Source organism: Chiloscyllium punctatum, chromosome 11, assembly GCF_047496795.1.
Source record: "Chiloscyllium punctatum isolate Juve2018m chromosome 11, sChiPun1.3, whole genome shotgun sequence".
In the NCBI taxonomy this organism is placed as follows: domain Eukaryota; kingdom Metazoa; phylum Chordata; class Chondrichthyes; order Orectolobiformes; family Hemiscylliidae; genus Chiloscyllium; species Chiloscyllium punctatum.
Window position 1 is genome coordinate 81,521,779 of NC_092749.1, and position 23,212 is coordinate 81,544,990.

At 42.4% G+C, this 23,212-nt stretch overlaps 1 protein-coding gene across 8 annotated transcripts in view; it reads right to left on the reverse strand.

Moving 5' to 3' along the window:
• Window positions 1-10,912, reverse strand: part of dop1a (DOP1 leucine zipper like protein A) — a 344,210-nt gene extending 333,298 nt beyond the window's left edge. For all 8 annotated transcript variants that reach the window (XM_072581124.1, XM_072581119.1, XM_072581125.1 and 5 more), the window contains exons 1-2: window positions 10,770-10,912; window positions 3,836-3,914 (exon numbers count right to left, since the gene is read on the reverse strand). The gene's annotated coding sequence lies outside the window, so the exon portion shown is untranslated. The remainder of the gene's footprint in view (window positions 1-3,835; window positions 3,915-10,769) is intronic.
• Between the last annotated feature and the right edge of the window lie 12,300 nt (window positions 10,913-23,212).

The following is a 23,212-nucleotide window of genomic DNA, read 5'->3' on the forward strand; positions in this document are numbered from 1 at the left end:
CATTGTTATTGAGTGAGCTGATCTGCAGATGAGGAGTGCTAAAGCTAGTCAATGGCAATCAAGGATCATATTTAATATTTTCTTTTAATCATATAACACAGTTAACATAATTCTGACTACCTACAATCTGGAGTTGTGAAATCAGGAAACCAAACTGAAAACTCTCGCAAACAAGTTCTAAGTAGATCATAAACTGATGGGAAACTCAGCAGGTTTGGCAACATTTATGAAAACAGAGACACTAGTTTCACGAATTTGATAACAGATTTGAAACATCTGTTTTTGCTTTCCCCCAGATGCTGCCAGATAATGCTGGAGAAACTCAGCAGATATGTTTTTATTTCAGATTTCTGGTATGTACAGTGTTGTGCTTTTATTCTATGCAGATCACTGCATTTTATAAGCCACATGATATAAGAAAAGATAAGCGAATAAGCTATCGCCCTGTGATAAGTGAAGGTCCAAAGAATGGTTTAATAGAACTCGTGTACAATAATATTACATAAGTCAGCTATTTGAATGTTAAAGGCTCTGAGTAACTATATCTAAAAGATTAGGTCATGTAGCTAACCTTTTCGTTTTCTCTTATGAATCAACTCCAGTAGGTAATATCCTATTACCATTTAATAGAAATAACTTTGAACCAAATTGCAGATAAATATGGACCCAATCTCAACCTTTTCCAAATTTGACCCAATCTTGAGTCTTTAAAATATGTGTAGACCATTGGATTGGTGTTATAGGTCAGGGCTTCCCACACCAAAGTACCACAAAGCAGTGTAATATTTGGACAACAAGTTTCACTCCTCTCTTAGTTTAAGCTCCATCATTGAAAATTGTAGCACTTCCCAGAAAAAAATGCAACAGGATAATGCTCAAATTCAAAATGCAAATATTAAATTTTGGAGACCATGAATTGTTAACAGCAGCATACACACTATTAAATATTAAATTAAACACCATCTGATCCTGAGAGTTCAAATCAGAATAACATAATATTTATAGGGTTTTTGCGGTGCATCAATAGTGTCCCTTTCCGTGGACTGGGAGGCCTAGGTTGAAGTCCCACCTACTCCAGAGGAAGGTAATAACATCTCTGAACAGGTGGATTAGAAAGGTAAATTGATTTTTTAAAAAAACATAATATTTGAACAAACACTTGTGGCCCAAGAATAGTGCCCCTATCTCTTTACCAGAAGGCCTGGGTTCAAGTCCCACCTGATCCTGAAGTGTCATAACACATCTGAACAAGCTAATTAAAATATATAATACCTGAAACGGCATATGTGGTGCAGTGGTAGTCCTCATACCTCTACCCAGGTTTAAGTCCCACCTGATTCAGAGGTGCGTTATAACATCCCTCAAGTGGAAAATGTGTTAGAAATTAGTTATAAGCTTACATACATATCTAAAATGAGTTTGAAATAGGTAAAGGAATGGATTCATGTTTTATAGAGTCATAGAGATGTACAGCATGGAAACAGACCCTTCAATTCAACCCATCCATCCAGCCAGATATCCCAACCCAATCTAATCTCACCTGCCAGCACCCGGCCCATATCCCTCCAAACCCTTCCTATTTATATACCCATCCAAGTGCCTCCTAAATGCTGCAACTGTACCAGCCTCCATCACTTCCTCTGGCAGCTCATTCCATACACACACCACCCTCTGAAAACTTTGACTCTCAGGTCTCTTATATCTTTCCCCTCTCACCCTAAACCTATGCCCACTAATTCTGGACTCCTCCACCCCAGGGAAAAAAGATCTTGTCTATTTACCCTATCCATGCCCCTCATACTTTTGTAAACTTCTACAAGGTCACCCCTCAGCTTCCGACGCACCAGCGAAGCCAGCCTCTGTGTTCATTTTTATTGGAAATCTCTTAAGGAAGCTATGCTAGAGAAAACATTGGTATAGATTTTCCGATAGCCATACAGGCATTATTTCAGCTTAAAAAACAGAAAGAAGTGCAGAAGCTGTAAATCAAAAACAAAGACAGACGCTGCTGGAAAAGCACAGCGGTTCTGTGGAAGTGTCACCGGACCAGAAATGTTAACTTTGATTTCTCTTTACAGATGCTGCCAGACATCCTGAGCTTTTCCAGCAACTTCTGTTTTTGTTTATTATTTCAGTGTAAATGGGAGTTGCACTTGGGAATCCTGCAGAATCCTCATCCTAGCAGACTCCAAAGGAGTTGCCCGGGAAATTTAAGATTCTGCTAGCAGTACTCTCCAAAGTCCCCATTTATATCAGAGAATGCAGAACATTCCGATGAATTTAAGAGCATAGTTACACAGAATATCCCCTGAGCAGCTTTTTAATTGGCCCCACACTTATTTCTCACACACTCCCCCAGATCCTGGATCTTAAACATTCTGAAGAACGGTCACTGGACTATGAGCCCTGCTTTCTCTCCAGTGGCTCAGCAGTTAGCACTGCTGCTTCACAGTGCCAGGTGCCCTGGATCAATTCCGCCCTCAGGCAAATGTCAATGCAAACTCCACACACACTCCCAGCAGTGTGGCTTTCCTCCGGGTGCTCCTGATTCCTCCCACAGTCCGAACATGTGCACGTAGTTGGATTGGCCATGCTAAATTACCCACACACTTCAGGGAAGTGTAAGTGAGGTGTGTTAGCTATGGGTAATGCTGAGTTATAGAGATAGATAAGGGGGATGGGTGACATGCTCTTCAGAGGGTTAGTGTGGGGTTGAAGGGCCAAGTGGCCTGTTTCCTCACTGTAGAGATTCTACAGAGATGAATTTTTTCAGCAATTTCCATTTTAGTAACTACACATTTCCTCATTGGATTGCCATACCTCAACAAAATGTCATTCAGGGTCTTTTTCAAGATGACCACTCACATGCAGATCTGCACAAAAATTGTTAGTAGGCTCTTTGGCACTGCAAGCAGCACTGGCCTAACCAGAATCAAATCACACTTGCAAGCAGATGGAAAAACTATTCCTTTCATCTCAATCCCTCAAATGATGCTGAGGTAAGCATTACAATATTGGCTGCTCTCTTTGTTTACATTGGCTTACGAACAGCACAAACCAAGATTTGAACCCAGCATCCAGCCTTAGACGACACCTTACAAACCCATGATCACTTCCATCTCAAAAGGGCAATGGCAATAGATAGAAGAGAACACTATCACTTGCAGGTTCCCCTCCTAGCCACAAACCATCCTGATTTGAAAATATATCACCATTCATAGAGAGTCAGGAATTGCCTCAGTAACAGAATGATGCACCTATGACAGCATATGAATTGCAGCAGTTCAAGGAGACAGCTTACCTTCTCAAGAGAAACTAGGGATGGACAATAAATGCTGGCACAACCAGTGGTGCCCACATTCCAGTGGAAAATCTTCAGTTCTGTATTGACATCATAGCATGTAGATTATCCACGAGAATAGTTGTACATCAATAACCTACTTCAAAAGCTTGCAACACTTGCAGCAATATACTAAGATGCATGAGACAGATTGTTTGTGGAAATCTTCAGTGTCCTTTCAACATGTTCTTCTAAGTCAATGGATGGATTCTGACAAACTATGCATTTTAATAAAGCACATAATCTCAAGGTTGATGGAGAAAAGATAATTCCATAACAATTTTGCTCTGTTGGAGACATTTCTGTCTGAGTCAGACGGTTCTGACTTCAACCCCCACCAGGACATGAGAACATAGGCTGCTGCTCCAGTGCAACATTGAGGGTTCGTTGCACTGCTTCAGATGATACCTTTTAGAAGTGCAGATTCAAATATATGGATTAGTAAGAATATGAAATGCTGATTTAGCTGCCATTTAGAAACCTTATTAACCTTACCCTGCTATGTCAATTTTCAGACTTCATTCTTTGCTTTTCTTTTTCTTCTTCAATCGTAATTTACTTGACCTTTAACATGCTGAAATCATAAAAACAAAGAAATGTGTTTTCTATATATTGCTGATCATCATAATGGCCCACATACACTTGGCGAACCAGAAGAAGTCAGAATATAACAAAGGAGTGACACAACAGAACATTTCTAGCAATACAATACCGCTTTCGAGGAAAAACCACAATCCAGAAAACGTGAATTTTGGGCTCTTGCAGTGACTTAAATTTCTAGATGTTTCAAGGTGATGCAGAAAATTATAGCTTTGTTTGGCTTCACCTACAAGAATTATAAATATCACTACTGATCCAAATTAACCGACCAACACTTCAGCTCCTTATTGCCAATACCGATAAGGAGAAAAGCACCACTTTGTGACTCTATTGTAAACACAGCAAATAAACTGTACGTTTCACGTTAAATCAAAGAGGGAACATAACGAGGGAATGCACAATTATCACAAAGGTTTAATGTTTGCGTTTACAACTGAATAAGAATATGATGGCTCCAAGCCTTCTTCGCCATTTAATGTGATCATAGCTGATCTCATCTCAACCTCAATTTCAATTTCCTGCCCACTCCTCATTATCCTTTTGTTACAACTGAGGTAAACCCTCCTGCTTAATTTAAACCAGAAACACAAAAGATTTATCCAAAATCAAGAGGCCAAGAACTATTTAAAGTAAAAATTAACTTTATTTCTTAAAGTATAACAGAGAATAATTAACTAACAACTATTTACAACTCCTTCCTCTAACCTCTCTTTTATTTTCCCTTCTAGATTATTGAAGCAGCATTTTTGTAGAGTTGGGGTCAGATTGTAAGTAATTAAGGAAAGGGGGCTTGGGATTGGAGTAGATTTTGTTTAATGCTCACTGTTAGAGTTAGGAAAATAGAACATAGAACAATACAGCACAGAACAGGCCCTTCGGCCCACGATGTTGTGCCGAACTTCTATCCTAGATTAAGCACCCATCCATGTACCTATCCAAATGCCGCTTAAAGGTCGCCAATGATTCTGACTCTACCACTCCCACGGGCAGCGCATTCCATGCCCCCACCACTCTCTGGGTAAAGAACCCACCCCTGACATCTCCCCTATACCTTCCACCCTTCACCTTAAATTTATGTCCCCTTGTAACACTCTGTTGTACCCGGGGAAAAAGTTTCTGACTGTCTACTCTATCTATTCCCCTGATCATCTTATAAACCTCTATCAAGTCACCCCTCATCCTTCGCCGTTCCAACGAGAAAAGGCCGAGAACTCTCAACCTATCCTCGTACGACCTACTCTCCATTCCAGGCAACATCCTGGTAAATCTTCTCTGCACCCTCTCCAAAGCTTCCACATCTTTCCTAAAGTGAGGCGACCAGACCTATACAGCTGCAACATCACCTCACGAGTCTTGAATTCAATCCCTCTGCTAATGAACGATAATACTCCATAGGCCTTCTTACAAACTCTATCCACCTGAGTGGCAACCTTCAAAGATCTATGTACATAGACCCCAAGATCCCTCTGTTCCTCCACCTGACTAAGAACCCTACCATTAACCCTGTATTCCGCATTCTTATTTGTTCTTCCAAAATGGACAACCTCACACTTGACAGGGTTGAACTCCATCTGCCACTCCTCAGCCCAGCTCTGCATCATATCGAAGTCCCTCTGCATCCGACAACAGCCCTCCTCACTGTCCACAACTCCACCTATCTTCGTATCATCTGCAAATTTACTGACCCACCCTTCGACTCCCTCATCTAAGTCATTAATAAAAATTACAAACAGCAGAGGACCCAGAACTGAACCCTGCGGAACTCCACTTGTAACTGGGCTCCAGGCTGAATATTTACCATCTACCACCACTCTCTGCCTTTGACCGGTTAGCCAGTTTTCTATCCAATTGGCCAAATTTCCCTCTATCCCATACCTCCTGACTTTCCGCATAAGCCTACAATGGGGAACCTTATCAAATGCCTTACTAAAATCCATGTACACTACATCCACTGCTCCACCCTCATCCACATGCTTGGTCACCTCCTCGAAGAATTCAATAAGACTTGGAAGGCAAGACCTACCCTTCACAAATCCGTGCTGGCTGTCCCTAATCAAGCAGTGTCTTTCCAGATACTCGTAAATCCTATCCCTCAGTACCCTTTCCATTACTTTGCCTACCACAGAAGTAAGACTAACTGGCCTGTAATTCCTAGGGTTATCCCTATTCCCTTTTTTGAACAGGGGCACAACATTCGCTACTCTCCAGTCCCCTGGTACCACCCCCGTTGCCAGTGAAGACGAGAAGATCAATGCCAACGGTACTGCAATTTCCTCTCTTGCTTCCCACATAATCCTAGGATATATCCCGTCAGGCCCGGGGGACTTGTCTATCCTCAAGTTGTTCAAAATGTCCAACACATCTTCCTTCCTAACAGGTATCTCTTCTAGCTTACCAGTCCGTTTCACACTCTCCTCTTCAACACTACGGTCCCTCTCGTTCGTAAATACTGAAGAGAAGTACTTGTTCAAGACCTCTCCTATCTCTTCCGACTCAATACACAGTCTCCCACTACTGTCCTTGATCGGACTTGTTATTTTCTTTAACTAGTGGAAATTAGGAGATCTCTGTCACTTATTCATTTTAACAGATTATGAGGCAAGGCAAGCTTTTCTGGCTGTTTGGTTTTATTTAACAGGGGGATTCGACCTCCCGTTTGCAACATAATAGAAGCATGGACTATTTTCTAAGTTGGGAGAAAATTCATAAGTCTGAAGTGCAAAGAGCCTTGGGAGTTCTAGTCTGGGATTCTCTCAAGGTAAACTTGCAGGTTGAGTCAGTAGTTAGGAAGGCAAATGCAACGATGACATTTATTTTGAGAGGACTTCAATATAAAAGCAGATATTTTTCAATATAAAAGTGTGGGCTCTATAAAGCCACACTTGGAGTATCATGCGCAGTTCTGGACTCCATATCTCAGGAAGGATGTACTGGCTCCAGAGCAGGTTCAGAGAAGGTTCACAAGAATGATACCCGGAATTAAAAGCTTAACATATGAGGACTCTGGTGTCTATACTCGAAGTTTAGAAGGATGCGGGGGCATCTAACTGAAACTTACAGGATACTGAATGGCCTAGTCAAAGTGAATGCTGGGAAGATGTTTCCATTGGTAGGAGAGTCTAGGACCCATGGACACAGCCTTAGAGTAATGGGAAGACCTTTTAGAACAGATGAGAAAGTTCTTCAGCCAGAGAATGGTGAATCTATGGAATTCACTACAACAGAAAGCTGTGGAGGCCAGGTTATAAAGTATATTTAAGATGGAGTTAGATAGGTTCTTGATTGTCATGGGAATCAAGGGTTATAGGAAGAAAGTGCCATGATTGAATGGTGGAGCAGACTTTATGAATAGCCTAATTTCTGCTCCTACAGCTTATGGTCTTAAAGTTCCTGGGGATTTATCCACCTTTATGCATTTTAAGACCGCTACCACCTCCTCCTATCTAATATGGACACTAAGATATCACTATTTATTTGCCAAAGCTCTCTATCTGGCATATCCTTCCCCACTGTAAATACTGATGAGAAATACTTATTTAGTATTTCACTCATCTCCTGTGGTTCCAAACATTGATGGCCTTGTTGATCTTTAAGGGGCCCGATTCTCTCTCTAGTTACACTTCTGCCCTCAATGTATTTGTAGAATCTCTTTGGTTTCTCCTTAACCCACTTTGCCAAATCTATCTCATGTCGCCTATTTGTCCTCCTGATTTCTCTCAAGTATACTCCTCCAGGGATTCACTTGATCCCAACTGTTCATACCTGATATGCAATTCCTTCTTTTTCTTGACCAGAGAGACTCAACTTCTCTCATCATCTAGCATTCCCTGCACCTACCAGCTTTGCCCCTCACTAATAGGAACATACTGTCTCAGGACTCCAGTTATCACATTTTAGAAGCCTCCCACATTCTAACTAACTATCTCTTTTCCTGTGAATAGCCTCTCCCAATCAACCTTTCTAAGTTCTTGCCTAATACCTAATTGGCCTTCTTCCAATTTAGAATTCTGGCTTTTAGATCAAGACTATCCTTTCATATAACTATTTTAAGACTTAATAGAATTATGATCACTCACTCTAATATACTCCCTCACTGACACCTCAGTTACCTGCCCTGCCTTATTTCCCAAGAGTAAGTCAAGTTTTGCTCCTAGTAGATACATCGACATACCAAACATGAAAATTTTCTTGTGCACACTTAAATTCCTCTCCATCCGATCATGTAACACTATGGCAGTTACAGTCTATGTTTGGAAAGTTAAAATCCCCTATCATTACACCCCTATTATTCTCACAGACATCAGAGATATATTTATGTATTTCTCAATTTCTCACTGACTACTGGGGACCCAATCCCAATAAGGTGATCATCCCTTTCTTATTTCGCAGTTCCACACAAAGAACTTCACTGGATAATCTCCCAGAATATCTTCTCTATGTCCAGCTGTAATGTTATTCCTACCCACTCCCCCTCCTTTCTTGCACCCCTCTTTATCCTACTTATTGGAACTATACCCTGGAACATTAAGTTGCCAATCCTGCCCTTTCCTGAGCCATGTTTCTGTAATAGCCATGATATTAGAGTCCCATGTTCCCAACCATGCTCTGAGCTCATCTGCCTTACTCATCAGACCTCTTGCATAAATGCAGTTTAATTCTTCACCCTCTTGCCAGTCTGGATTATTTAACTTGCTTCTCTTGTCAACTGCACAAGTTTCTGACCTGACTTACAATCTGGTTAGTGTTCCTTCACAGTCATTGGGTTAAAGTCCTGGAACTTACTTCTTAACAGCATTATGTACCAACATCAGTGGTTCAAAGCAACAGCTCACTACCACTTTTTCAGGAGCAGTTACAGATTGGGTCATAAATTGCAGCATTGCCAGCAAAACCCACATACCAAAAACTAATAAAAAGCAAAAAAGGAAGCTCATGACAAGATGTGGGGAAGGAGTCAATTAAACCAAGTCACCCTTGTTATTTGCAATCTAGTAACACTACGGCAGTATTTTAAGAGTTTAGAAATTTATTACTTTCCTATCCAGGAGAATATAAGAAGTACCTAACGTTGGAGTTATGCAACTTAGAATAAACAATCACCTTTGTCTCACACAAATCTATTGATAACTAATATAAAAAGTGAACATAAACGTAAGGCAAATTTTTTTCAGTCCCTCATTAATTGGAGGGACCTTCATGCAAAATAAAACTATTCTTAGAACCAGTAAAAGGATATTTGGACAGTGACAAATGTAGATAAGGTTGAGAAAGTTGAACAAACATAACTCTTATGGAAAGAAATATTTTTTCTCAAATGAATGGAACTTAGTCCATACTTCATGAAAACACTCACTAGCCCATTGAAAGCAATTGTGCTTTCAAGTATTTTTCAATATTAGACTGAAAATTGTAACTTCCAATAAATATGTCAAACCCAATACATGATAAAATAATATTAAGAATTCATGGTTGTGTTGCAACACAATAAGTTCTGAATGTAGGCTAAGGATTTCAACATTAAGTTTAAATCCTTATTTCTAAAGAGAGATTAAGGGTTTTAATTAGAACTGCCAATGATGCCAGCAGGAAATGGAAGCCATCTTGTTAAATAAGTAATCAACCCTCACACTACTCAGCTTGATAACTCTATGTTTTCTGATATTTTCTCACGTCACCTGTATGCAAATTCATCAAAATACATTCTTGTAGTGATATGATTCTTAAATTGGTCACTGATGGAGAACAAAGATACAGCTACATTTGCAAAGCTGTAAACTTTTCTTAAAAAAAACCTCAAACTGAAATTGCATAGCAGGTAGATGCCAAATCATGAAATATTGCCAAAGCCATCTTCTCCAACACAGATAATGTAACTGGCATTGAAATTTGGGTTGTGATGACTTTGACAACTGCTGGCAGTACTATCAACAAGACATCACATTTCAGCCACGCTGTTATTGGTGAAACACTGGTGCCTTAAATACGTCAGCATAAGATGAGGCACAATAAGTGTTCCCTAAAGGCTCAACATGTACTCTTCTCTTTGGTGCCTGTGATTCACTTCAAAGTCACATTGCAGCCTTAATAGTATTGCAACTACAGTCTTTATTACTAAAGTAAACTTTTCCCCCCCTAAAAAGTCAAACAACTGCTGACTCCTCACCAAAATCTGGCATCTCCTTCTTGAGATCCCAAACGTTTGCTGTATACCTTCAAAATCAACAGATTAATTCCAGTAGCTCTGCACCATCTAAAAAATGTCAAAAGCACTTAAACTGGAAATTGTGCCATTAACCCCTTACACAGTTCAAATGCAAGGAGGGGAAAAAGCAAAAGGACTAGTTTTACACTGCAGATGAACATCACAGGCACCCAATCTGTCCAAAATGACAATGATAGATCAGAATTGGAGACTGCTTTATATAATTTTCTTTTCTGCACATTTTCGCCCCCACTCCCCACACACAATATCGAAACGAGTATCTCTACGATTAGGGCATCCTACCACTGCCATGGCAGAAGTATTCAGGGTGGGCATACAGAACTGCTCTAGGGCTCACCATAGACTACTGCGGAGTCTCAACTTTATACAGCCTTGATTTCTAGAGAAAACGAATCAGTGAACAGAGGTGCCCAAACCCAACTTTTTAACCTTGATATAAACGTACATAGAAATGCAAGGAAAGGAAAGGAAAAGACAGAGCTTCGGGACGTTTTATAACATTGGGGACTCGACATAAAGACAAGTTGTTGACATTGAGATAAATGCGCACCGATCTGCCACAGTCACTCGGTACCAACCCAGAGCTCATTACCCCACACCCCGTACCTCTTCAGTGATAAACAACGAACAGGCTGCCTATTCTTCTCTGTGCCCTGAATAAACCGGTAGATGGTAAAAAGCCACAACCAGCATTAATCCAACAGCTGTCGCTTTTGATTCTACCTCCGGTTGGGATTCTAACTACCCAAGATGCATCGGAACGACGCATGTGCGCCTTTCCCTCTTCCCCCCCCAGCCCAGCAACACTTACTCCTCATCTTTGGTTCCGGGGGGGGGGATGAAAATGTCCACAATATCGCTTGGTCTTATTTCACCATTTAAACTATTCTAACGCCAATCATTCACATTCAGCAGAGAATATCTTGTCCCCACCAGAAAGAATGACGCACAAAAATAAAATCATTTTTTTAGTTCGGAGAGCCGAAATGTTAACTGTTAAAAACATTACTGGAAAAACTCAGCAGTGTGGCGAGAAATCATCAGTCTAGTGACCCTTCTTCTGAACTGATGGTCACTAGGAAAGTGATGGTTTTAATGCAGAAGATAGGAGGGGGAAGGAGTAAACAATAGGTGGTGATAGAGAAAAACGTTTCGACAGACAAGGAGCAGAAATTTGGATGCTGTTCGAGCTTCGCCGGAGCTCTGCAGGAAGCTTGAGACAAAAATGTTGGTCAGTGAACAAGGTGGTGTGTTGAAGCGATAAGCAACTGGAGGCTCAGGATCTTTCTGCAAAGCAGTCACCCAGTCTGCACTTTGTATCCCCAATGTAGAGGAGACCAAATTATGAGCAATGAATACTGTAGATTAGATTGATGACGTGGAGGAAAAGCGTTGCTTCACCTGGATCTGATTGGGGCCTAGGATAGTGAGGAGGGAGGCAGTAAACAGGTAGGTGGTGCACCTTCTCCAATTGCAAGGGAAGGTACCACAGTGCTGTGCAGATGTGCTGGGAGTGAAAAGGGAGTGGTCCAGCGTGTCCCGGAGGAATCGGTCCTTGCGGAACTCTGTCAAGGAGGGAATAAGTAGTTAATAATCTTGTGGATGTCGATGCTGGTGGGATGGGTAGATGTGGTTTCCCACCACAGTTGCAGCCAGACCTGCTGAGTTTTCCCAGGGCTTTTTGTTTTTGTTAAAATCAGAATGTTGTTTCTGCAAAAATTGCTAACCTTATATAAATTACGGGACAAACTCTAGAAATGAGAAGGCTTGTTATAATATTGTGAGAAACAAAGCTCACACATCTCAATAATTGCAGTCCGAGACAAAATCTGAATCAGCAGTGTCCTTTATTTTACACTTGCAAGTGGGTGAGATGTCCAGTACCTATAAGGTAGAGGACATACACACACCAAGTTCAATTCATACATAATATTTATATGATTTGATGTATTTTGTTTTACATTGCTCCTCCCCTGTTTACATCTTCCACTTCCCTAAGACCGGCCCCCATTACCCCTGTTTATCTCTTGCCTTATCCGGCCTTGTCTGTGACAAAATGCTTATTTCTGGCCTCACAAGGCTGTTTGACCTCATCCTGCTGTAGGTCATTGTTAGGCATATTCTTTCTTCATCATTATCTACCCCCTTCATCTGTGCCTTTCCCGAGGCCGTTCTGATCCCTATGACCCTTTTAATTGGGGTTTGTTCCTCTGTCTCTGTAAAAGTGGGAAACAGATGTTTATACCTACTATTTGTACAGGCGTATCTAGCTTAACTTCATCCCCTCACAACATCTTATCTACTTGCCCATAATGTCTACCATTGTTTTGAAGTCACATTTCATTCTGACATACAGTTTTAGCTAATACAAAAACAATTATATATTTCCTCCACATCGTTTCCATTCTTGTTGACTCAGCTCTTGGCTAAAACAATTACACACTGGTGTGAGTTCATTTTACTTTGTAAAATGGAATTGCAGAAGTAACATTAATTTACCTATATCCCACAATATCATGATTGATACCTTCTTCAAATGCCAAACCAGTATTGACTCACATGATTCATAAATGTAAAAATGGCTTTTAGAATCTCATGAATCTGTGGGTCAAAGTTCTTAACCACAACCTGTATTTTCATAGTGTCTGTAATGTAAAAAAAATGCTAAAGCACTTCCAGGAGTTTTACAAAGAAAAGCATTACATAAACGCATATTACATCTTGGTCAACAAGACCAGATTGCACGCAATATTCCAAAAGTCGCCTAACCAACGTCCTGTCCAGCTGCAACATGACCTCCCAACTCCTATACTCAATACTCTGACCAATAAAGCATACCAAACATTTTCTTCACTATCTTACCTACCTACGACTCTACTTTCAAGGAACTATGAACCTGCAAGGTCTTTTAGAGCATAGAGATGTACAGCATGGAAACAGACCCTTCGGACCTACTTGTCCATATCAAGATATCCTGACCTAATCTAAATCCATTTGCCAGCACTTGGCCCATATCCCTCTAAACCCTTCATATTCCATCAATATGTCTTTTAAATGCTGCAATTGAACCAGCCTCCACCATGTCCTCTAGCAGGTCATTTCATAATGCATCATCCTCTGAGTGAAAAAGTTGCCCCTGAGATCCATTTTATATCTTTCACCTCTCACACTAAACCTGTGCCGTCTAGTTCTGGACTCCCCCCACCTCATGGAAAAGACTTTGTCTATTTATTCTATTCATGTCCCTCATAATTTTATAAACCTATACAAGGTAACCCAGGGAAAACAGCCCAAGCCTACTCAGCTTCTCCCTATAGCTCAATCCTCCAATCCTGGCAACATACTTGTAAATCTTTTCTGAACCCTTTCAGTTTCACAACAGCCTTCTAGTAGGAAGGAGACCAAAATTGCATTCAATATTCCAAAAGTAACCTAACCAACGTCCAGTACAACCACAGCATGACCTCCCAATTTCTATACTCAATACTCTGACCAATAAAAAAAAGCATACCAAACACCTTCTTCACTCTCCTATCTACCTCTGACTGCTTCCAAGGAACTATGAACCTGCTCTCATATCCTCAGACAGTACCTTTCAAACCCTTCACTTCTGTCAAGAAGGAGAAGAGCAGCAGTACATGGGAACCCACTATCAGGTTCCCTTCCAAGCCATTCATCATCCTGACTTGGAAATATATCGCTGTGTCTTCAATATCACTGGGTCAAAATCCTTCCCGAAGGGCATTGTGGGTCAACCAACATTTTGTTCTCTGCAGCAGTTCAAGAAGACAGCTCACCATCAGCCTCTTAAGACTAACTGGGGACAGATAATAAATGCTGGCCAGCCAGTAAAGCCCATATTCCATAAATGAATGCTAAGAAAGGTCCTTTGTAATCATGAAGTCCTGCTTTAACACATCACCTTATCTTTGAATCTGCTATGTGGCATGTCTTCATGGTGCAGCCTCAGTATTCCCTGGCCCTTCTTTATCCTCTTCTTCCTCCTCCTTCAAGGATATGGGGTCCAAACCCTCTGCAGTGTTTTGAAGCACATGATGACAAACCAGGAGGCCCAGCAAGCAAGTATTGGGCCTTCCACCACAGTAATCAAGACATTAAAATTTCATCCACCTTTCTTGGAAGATAGACTACCCAAGTCTGGCCAAATGAATTAATATCCAAACTTTGCTAAGGTATTGTTTGTTCAGATACGAAATCTCTGCATCCTCCCCTAACCTCAATGAAAATTCAAGACCTTCTCTGAGATATTTACGCGTTAGGTAATGCAGACATTTCCTTACTTACAGACTTCAGGAGTTTTCCAGATGTCAGAGAGAGCTCCTGCAATCTTCCTACCTATGCTAAGTAGCTGTGAATATACAAACTTCCAAAACCCACCTGAATCGTTGAAAATATCATAACTGATTCAACCATCAGTGCAATATTACAATCTCGGTAGGGACCAGTAACCTTTTGGAGAAGAAGAAATCCAAAAGCTTTATTCTCTAACATCAAAGATCAACATAGGTTAAACATAATTGAGTAGAAAAAAGTGGTTGATTATAAACCAAAAATTACAAACTAAGTGGCAAATACAACTAAGACAGATGTTATAAAATTGGTTCAACACTTCACACAGTATAATGATCCTCAAATGTAGTCACAAAGCCCTTCAAAGTTTGCCTTCATTATATCAAAAATGTAAAAAATTCTTCAAATGAATATTAGCTCATCCCCTTCTAGATCTAGCCTCATCTGAGCCAATTGCAGTACATAACAAACCTGAGTTGCAGGGACATTGCCTTCACCAAAAAAGCACAAGTTTGAAAAACTTCATCGTCATCTGGATGGTGTATGTAGTGATTAGAACCAAATGGATTTTATTGACTACGAGAGCCTTGACTGGGGTTGTTAACCTGGGCCAATTAAGGGTCTGGACTGCTGGATATGAATGGACAATTTGGGGCTGCACAGTGACTCAGTAGTCAGTACCAGGGACCCAGGTTCAATTCCACATTTGCTCGGGATGCTCTTCATACAGTTTATGTGGAACTTGATAGACTTGATGGCCTGCTTCCACACTGTAGGGATTCTAGAATGATGCACACATTAACCACTTGTATAAAATAATTGTTCCTTGTGTCTTCTTAAAACAACATGGGAGTCCTTCCTCTTTCCATTGGGGATCTGGGGTGGAGGATGCTGCACGCAGCAGTCCCTTGCAACCACAGATTGCAGTGATTCACAGACTCCCAGCCTAACTATTTATTTTGTAGCATTGTTGCGTCAGTGGACATGTTTATATTTTGTGTGGGTGTTTGCATTCCCAAATTAGTTACCTAAAGGACCTTCTGCTCTGCTGTTGATTGCATTTTAGCCCCACGTTCCTAATCTTTGGGTACCCAGTGCGGAGGATGCAGGCAGGTCAGAAGATCACCTTCTGGGTCCCTCCTAGGCCTAGTCAGACTGGCTACAAATATGTCATTTGTCAGGGGGTCATTTCTGCCATCTGACAGACCCTTTTCTGCAGTTATGTTCAAGTCTGGGTGTCCTTGGAGAGAGAGCAAACTGTGTCCAACAATATTCTCCTGTCCTTGGGAGAGGTTGGCACCATGACGATTGGAGTGCTTTATTTCCCCATCCAATTCTATTTTAATTGAAACACTACCCTACCTCATCACGTCTTTCTCATGTCAGCATTGCCCTTATCAAGCTTTGCTTGTCAATGGATCCCCAGCTACGTTGGTGCTTTCCTGGTGGTGAAATATTGAATAAGATTACTTTGCAATGGTGTTTTTAATGAGTCATGCACTTATACACACGCATAACATGGGTGCTGGAGGGAAAATGAGCACTTCTGCCTTATAGCAGTGTAGAAGTTTATTAATTATATATAGAATTTCTCCAGTTCAGGGGACTGACTCCAAGCTGGCTGACCATGGCCAGTGTACTGTGGAGAGCAAGTACTTCTGGATTTTGACATGGACTGTTTTTTGGTTGAGTTGAGCCAACCACCACCACTGCTGTGAACTTATGTTACTGCCAGGGCCTGCTATTTGTGGACTGGTGTTTCTACTGCCTGGGCCCTTCCAGAACTCAGGAAGACCTTTGAAAAATGTGGCAGCACTAGTCTTCTCCACTCCCCCACCTTGTTTTCACCCCCACTTTTCCCTACAGCAGTGGGGCTTAACTGATCAGTATTTCCACATAAGTTTCCAAAATTCATTGGAATCTGGAGCAGTCCTAGCAAATGTGATGTCACTGTTTAAAAAGGAGGTAGACAAAAGGTGGGGAATTATAGACCGGTTAGCTTAACCTATGCTTTCCTTTATTGGTCAGAGTATTGAGTACAGGAGTTGGAAGATCATGTTGCAGCTGTACAGGACATTGGTTAGGCCACTGTTGGAATATTGCATACAGTTCTGGTCTCCTTCCTATCGGAAAGATGTTGTGAAACTTGAAATCGTTCAGAAAAGATTTACAAGGATGTTGCCATGGTTGGAGGATCCGAGCTACAGGGAGAGGCTGAACAGGCTGGGGCTGTTTTCCCTGGAGCATCGGAGGATGAGGGGTGACCTTACAGAGGTTTACAAAATTATGAGGGGCATGGATAGGATAAATGGACAAAGTCTTTGCCCTGGGGTCGGAGAGTCCAGAACTAGAGGGCATATGTTTAGGGTAAGAGGGGAAAGATATAAAAGAGACCTAAGGGGCAACTTTTTCACGCAGAGGATGGTACATGTATGGAATGAGCTGCCAGAGGATGTGGTACAATTGCAACACTTAAGAGGCATTTGGATGGATATATGAATAGGAAGGGTTTGGAGGGATATGGGCTGGGTGCTGGCAGGTGGGACTAGATTGGGTTGGGATATCTGGTCGGCATGGACGGGTTGGACCAAAGGGTCTGTTTCCATGCTGTACATCTCTATGACTCTATGACAAAATGCTTGAGTCTATTAACAAGGAAGAAACAGCAAGGCATCTCACTAGAAATTGTCCATTGGGCAGACACAGCATGAGTTCATGAAGGGCACATCATGCTTGACAAATCTTTTGGAAATCTATGAAGACATTACAAGCAAAGTGGACGATGGGGACCCAGTGGATGTGGTGTACCTCGATTTCCAAAAGCCCTTCAACAAGGTGCCACACAAGAGGCTGCTGCATAAGATAAGGATGCATGGCGTCAGGGATAAAGTGTTAGCATGGATAGAGGATTGGTTGACTAACAGAAAGCAAAGGGTGGTGGATAAATGAGTGCTATTCTGGCTGGCCTCTGTGTGCCTCAGGGATCAGTGTTGGGACTGTAATTGTTTACAATTTATATAGATGATTTGTAGTTGGGGACCACATGTAGGGTGTCAAACTTTGCAGATGACACTAAGACAAATGGCAGAGCAAAGTGTACAGAGGACTGTGAAACTTTGCAGAGGAACATAGTTACATTGAGTGAGCGGGCAAAGGTTTGTCAGATGGAATATAATGTAAATAAATGTGAAGTCATATTTTTTGGTAGGAGTAATAGTAGGAAAGATTATTATTTGAATGGTAAAAAGTTGCAGCCTGCTGCTATGCAAAGGGACCTGGGTGTCCTTGTGCATGACTCACAGAAGGTTGGTCTGCAGGTACAACAAGTAATTGGAAAGGCAAATGGAAGTTTGTCCTTCATTGCTAAAGGGATTGAGTTTAAAAACAGAGAGGTTTGGTGAGGCCACACCTGGAGTACTGTGAGCAGTTCTGGTCTCCTTACTTGACAAAAGATTTACTGGCACTGGATAGGGTGCAGAGGAGGTTCACTAGGTTGATTCCAGAATTCAGGGCATTGGCTTATGATGAGAGACTGAGTAGACTGGGATTGTATTCATTAGAATTCAGAAGAATGGCGGGGAGGGGGAATCATACAAAAACATTTTAATTATTAAGGGTATTGATAAGATAGAAGTTGAGAGGATGTTTCCACGTGCGGGTGAAGCTTGGACAAGAGGGCATAACCTCAAGATTAGAGTAAGCAGATTTAGGACCGAAATGAGAAGGAACTTCTTCACCCAGAGGGTTGTTAATCTATGGAATTCCTTACCCAGTGAAGTAGTTGATGCTACTTCAGTAAACGTTTTTAAAGCTAAGGTAGATTTTTTGAACAATAAAGGAATTAAGGGATACAATGAGAGTGTGGGTAAATGAATCTGAGTCCACAAACAGATCAGCCATGATCATATTGAATAGCGGAGCAGATTCAAAGGACTGGATGGCCTACTCCTGCTCCTAGTTCTTACGTTCTTGTTTTCTTATACTGGGGTGGCTGTCACTGCTGCCCAGGCTTGAGCTCCATGACTATTCAGGCTCCTAACAAAGGCTCTGGTGGATGGGGGTCAAAAGACTTTCTCCACCCTAACATGACCATTGAGGCCTGGACTAAGGCCATGCTTGGCGCACTAGCCATTGTTTCTGTGGCCAAGCTTTATGGGAAGGCAGCGTTTCTACTTCAGTCCAAGTGGCCAGTGCACCTTGGAGTGGCCTTGGAGAAGGGGCTCACTGTGAGTGAAACATAGCTTCCAATTGACCATGTGGAGGTCACAATTGTGATCTCCAATGTCTCGCTCTTCATTGCCAAGCTCCTCTTCCCTACCTATAGCTGCTATAGGAAGTCCGGTCATGGGTTGCTCCCATTCTACTCAGACCGGTGTACCTGGCCCTTAAACACATCCACTCCTCTGGCACCAGGTTTTTATTTGCTTGGCCTGGGAGGAGGTAACCAAGGGCCCCTTTACTGTGCTCCATGTGGCTACAGCCTACCATGCCTTCTGGATGGCGGACGGCATGTGGTGTCAGCTTTGCCAAGAAATGGGACATGTGAGGAGGAAACCCCCTACCCTGAATGCTGCCAAAGCCACACAGGCGGCTACTGATGGCACTACTGCACCTCCCCCCCATTTGAAAGTAACACTCAGAGCTCCGCATGTGGGGTCCGAACCGAAATTTGCTGCCACCACCACCACTTGCCAGAAAGAAGGCACAGAATAAGACCAGGCACTTCAAGGCTATCCCATTGATGTGTCCCTTGTGCCCCCAACGTGGTGACCCCACCCTTGGAGTTGGGACCTCAGTCCACATCACCCCAGTGTGATAATGCTCCTGTGGCTGCACTTGCATCGGCCCAGCACAGAAAACCTGACTCTAGCCACAAGAGTCCAGACCCAACTCCCATGGCCTCGCATTGCCCGACCTCAGGGAATCTAGGCCTGATTCCCCCCAACGGTAGTTGAGTGTGGGATCCAAATCCTCTGATCAGGCCCCAGCCCTGCCCATCCTTACCTGGTACTGGAAGCTCAGGGGCAGGGCCAGAAGTGACACTGCTGGTCTTCCCCAACCTCACCATGACCCAGCTTCCCCAGCCAGTGGAAGTGTTTCTTGATCAGCCGAATATGGACCCGGTCCTGTGGCAGGTGTGCATTAGAGAAGAAAAACTGCAGCCCTTCAGGTCCCAGGGCATGTACATGAGGTCCCGAGTCCGGCTCCTCAAAGAACTGGACTGTGGCTTCCCCTTCTTCTACTTGCTGGAAAAAAGGGGCATGGCACCCATCAGCAGGCCATTGTGTTGCTAGCCGACAATGGTGCCCCTCGTCTCGGATCCAAAGGCATCAGGGTCCAGATCAACTTCTATTACATGGCTCTGTTCTCTTTGGATTCATTTGTGGGGAGACATGCCACAAGTCAGCAGGGGCAAGCCAGGTTGCTTGATGCTCCTGTCACCTTAGAGGAGCTGACCGACGGCCTCACCTGGCTATCGAGGGGCAAGTCCCTGGACCACGGAGTTCTTCAAGGAGTTCTGGGACGTCCTGGTGGGGGTCCAGGTGGTACTGAGGTGGGGGCAATCGTGCGCAGGTTCTGGGGGAATGTTTCTCTGCCCAGATAGCTGCCCATTTCTTGGCGCAGGGACATCATTGGTGATGCTGCCAAAGACCATCATTCTCTCAAGAACTGACATCTGGTCTCCCTCCTCAGCATGGATTACAAACTTTTTGCCAAAGTGTTGTCTTCTTGCCTGGCATCCGTTCTGGACCACATGATCCACTCTGACCAGGTGTACACAGTCCAGGGCCGAAGGATTCATCTGGTCCAGGACCTGATCCATTTTTGTCAAAGGACTGGTCAGTTGAGTACTTTCTTGTCCCTTGAAGAGGAAAAGGCAATCAACTGGGTCGATCATGAGTATCAGCGATTTGGGATGCAGTTTGTCACCAGGATCTGACTGTTGCTGACTGCCACAGTATGTCCACAGGGAGTGGAGTGTGTCAGGGCTGCCCCTTGTCATCTGCATTCTCTGTGTGTGGAGCCTTTCCTGTAGCTCTTGTGGAGGAGCTTGTTGGGACTGGCTCTGTGCGGGCTGGGCCTGGATGTGGTTCTTTTGGCTTATGCAGACGATGTGCTCCTCATATTCACTGAACAGGCTGAACTGGGAAGGATGCGCAAGTGCCAAGCAGCGTACTTGGCAGTGTCTTCTGCCAAGATCAACTGGGCCAAATGTTCCAGACTCCTGCTCGGGCCGTGCGGGTAGAGGAGTCACGGGGGTTCAGCTGGAGTACCACCCATTTCCTCTACCAGGGGCTCTCCCATAGCTTGGCTAAGGAATCCTGGCCAGCGATTTGGCTGGAGACAAAAGCCAAAATCTCAGCTCTCCTAAGCCACTAGACAGGACTGCTCTGTTACAGGAGTCCAGTGCTGGTGATAAACAAGCTAGTGGTCGTCATGTTGTAGTACCGGTTGGTCCCTTTGGTGCCTCCTCCTGGTTTTGTTCCTGACACCCAGAGAACATTGATTCTCAGTCTCAAACTAGGGAACAGTATTTTCAAGAATGCTTACCTCAGTTCGTAATAGCGCGCTTCCAGCTGCGGTCAGTTCACGCACTTTGATCTGCGCATGCACTGATATCAACACCAAAATCTCTGCACTGTTCTGCACATACACCAATGTCCATGCCACTCTGCACATCCATGATGTCAGACACTGAGACTGTTTCTATTGGCTCTTGTTTCAAATTAAAATATAAAGATTTCAATTTATCTGCTCTTTTAAATTCAATTCAATTTCCCATTATGTGCTTGAACTAGCAATTTGTATCAAGTAATTTTATCTCAGTTTCTGAAACAATTACATCCAGGCTTGGTAGTTTTAGACAGTGCTCGTGTTTTAGATTCAAGTGATTATAGTCAGTTCAAGGTTCATACGTTTTCAAAGACTCTGTCTTTATAAGACTTCCAGCTCCCTTGCCGTTTTCAAAAAACAAAATCCATTATGGCTGTAGAAAAAGCCCAGTGGGTTAATAATGTTCAAACAACACATCTTACTCCACAGAAGATGTCTGAGATCATTCAAAACTGCCAGCAGGAAGAGTAAACCTGCTGGTCTCCGAAGGGGCAGAGTCCAAGTCAGCATGTTGTAGTTTTATGTTTTCAGCTTTTAAAAAACTAAAAAACTCTGTATGAATATAATCCATTTTTCACAGAAGGCCTTTTAACTTCACTGGGGAAAGTTTCACTAACTTTTTTTCTCTGATTGTGCCTAAGGGTCCACTCTTTCCAGCTCCTGTGACATTACATTCTTGCTTTGTCTCACTACACAAGGATAAAGCATTTAGGGAAACATTGTCAGCTGCGTTTTCAATGTTACCTGCCTTGTCTTGCATCTTAAGAGTCCAAGTTGTGTTCTGTTCACAGATTTCTGTCAGGTATGTTTTGAATTTGTTATTAGATAATACTGTTCAAAGAGAATTTTCTTTCCAAAGTTACAATTTTCCCCACTTTTAGAGCACCAATTCACATTAACAAACATTTAAAATGATCAAATAGATTAACATTCACTCATATTACAGTAATATTTAGATGTTCACACTGGCCAGAAGATGAAATGTCAAACAATAACTCAATCATAAAAAGATTTTGAAATTTACCATGTATCCAGGACTTTCCTCAAACTAAAGACAACACAGACAGTGCAATATTTTAAGGAAAGAGGAAATAAGTAAGTGCTTTAACTTTTTTTTCTTGAATTGGTTTCATACAACCGTGACCAATTCCAAGAATAAATTTTCACCATGTCTTTAAGAAACTAATTCTAAAGAAACAGTCCATAGCAGGATTTTTTTAATACAACCTGATTGACTCTTTTAATAAGCATCAACTTAACCATGTATGTTCCAAATGGATACATGCGCACATGGTGCTTTCACATCACCACCACTCAAAATATTAACTGAACTCAAACCCAGGTATTGAGCTTCAAGGGACAAACACACAAATGACAAGACAGCATTTTGGCAGCCAATGAATGAAGAAATAATCGAACCAGACTACTAAGGCTTAACAGTTAGTTCACTGTGGGCACTCAAAAAATTCACATCCAGACAGAAAAAACTTATTACCTTTTATTCAGTAGTTACACTAGCATGGCTCTTTCAGTCAAATCCTGCCCATGGGCAATGACTCTCATGTAGATTTACCGAGCTAACCTTCAACCATTCAAAAGTATGTGACTATGCCTATAGCTTCACACAACCTTTTTTTTATCTGCCACCTTTTGATATATTATGGACCTTCCTCTTTAAAAGTGGAATGATTAAATGATTTCACTCCATACACACAGTCCACTTGCAGTGTCAAAGAGATTCATTGTAGATCTCTCTTTCTATCTCTCTCTCTCTCTCTCTCTCTCACACTCACTCACACACACACACACACACACATACACATACACAAAACAATCAGCTGAAACAAATAAACAGTGCACTTCCATTTGATTCACCTTCCAAGTTTTGCCTGCTTGTTATACTGCATAGTGGCCAACTTGCAGGCTGTACTACTCTGCTTTCCCTCAGCTTCAATCCACCCTCTCTCCTGGGCAACCCAAGCCACCTCCACCAGCACAACCTTCTGCTGTTCTGCTACAGTCAGCATGGCAGACAATGTACCATCCACTTTCTTGAATTCTTGCAAATTCTGATACATCATACAGAGAGTCCAGTCAGCGGAATCCACCTTGGTTTGCTTGGG